Below are 1,614 nucleotides of genomic sequence, written 5' to 3'. Positions count from 1 at the left end.
GTCACTCTCATTTATAATCGCGGCATCGTCTGATAAAATCAACATGCATGTACAGTTAGATGCATGTTGAGCGGCTATGCAATGGTTTTGGCTATATTACTTTTTTGTCTCATGCAATGCACTGCCTGCGTCTGAGTAACAAACTAAAAAAAACAACAAACACCGCCCAGCACTACGGCCAATCACAATGCACTGGTTCAGCTGGCCAATCAGAGCAGACTGCGCTTGTCAAAGGAGGGGCTTTGAGAGAGGCGGGGCATAGAGGACCTACAATAATGTACAGTATTTTAAAAATAATGTGTTTTTTGAACATTAAAGCATGTCAACATATTCTGTTACACCAAATACACAAAATAATGATCTTTAAAATAGCATCATATGACCCCTTTAACTGTGTGGTTTTCTAACATGAGATCAAAGCTCTAGGCAGCAGCAGCAGTCTCCAGTGCGCTGAGAGAGCAGATCCACTCCATTCACTGACATCTGACCCGAGACACACAGACTGCACAAGAGAAGAAGAATGAAGAAACACAAACAAATGCGAGTGTGTGTAGAATGAATCTTCGATTTCACCTTCTGCAGATTCCACACAAATGGACAACGAACACCGAGAGGGACTGCCAATATTTTTTCCTGTGTTTATATAAAATATCGCTGTGATTTTATTAACAGTAGATGAGAAGATAATCTGATTTCAGCACCTGAAATGAACAAAACCAAACTATTATAATTGCAGTAGGCTATTATTATAGTGATTCACTGCTTCGAAGTGCTCCAATCGGATCGCAAATCGTGAATCATTTGATTCAGATCGGAACTTCTGAGTACGTATCGCGAATCTTTTTTCTGATTTTTTAAATTTTTTATTAAACAGTACAAAACATCAAATCATTTCGGTAATACAGTAAAAAAACAGAAAAAAATAAAAGAAATAAAGAAAAAATAAAGAAAGAATACACAGATACAAATCCCTTAAAGGTGACATATCATGAAAATCTGACTTTTCCAGGTTTTAAGTGCTATAATCAGGTCCCCGGTGCATCTACCAACCGAGGAAACGTGAAAAAGATTAACCCAGTAACTTTGTTTTGGGAAGCCTTTTTCTGCAAGCGTCTGAGAAAACGAGCGCGTCTGATTTCGCTACCAACCAAGGAAACGTGAAAAAGATTAACCTAGTAACTTTGTTTTGGGAAGCCTTTTTCTGCAAGCGTCTGAGAAAACGAGCGCGTCTGATTTCGCTCCCTTGGTGACATCACAAAGGGATCTCATTATAATATTACCGCCCCTTAATCTGTAAGTTTTCACCCACGGCGCCGTTATTGTGTTTTCACAAGCGACAACGATGTACCAGCTCTAACGCCATCGAGAAAGTTTGAGCAAAACATGCTAACTGTTCTGTGTTTGGCTGCACAGACGAGCACAGAACACTGTTTGACTTGTGTTCTACCCGCCTAAATGATAGAAGTACTTGCGCTGTCCAATCTATAAAGACTGTGTCTGTTCCCCGAATAGTGAGGTCAAAATATAAATTTAATGCAGGATCTAGAAAAAATCTGATCGCGATTAAACCAGAAAAATTTAAAATAAATGAACAAAAACCATTTTTAAAGTTCG

Source organism: Sinocyclocheilus anshuiensis, unplaced genomic scaffold (assembly GCF_001515605.1).
Source record: "Sinocyclocheilus anshuiensis isolate Anshui unplaced genomic scaffold, SAMN03320099.WGS_v1.1 scaffold595, whole genome shotgun sequence".
NCBI classification, from domain to species: Eukaryota; Metazoa; Chordata; class Actinopteri; order Cypriniformes; family Cyprinidae; genus Sinocyclocheilus; species Sinocyclocheilus anshuiensis.
Note: the sequence above shows the minus strand (reverse complement) of the source record.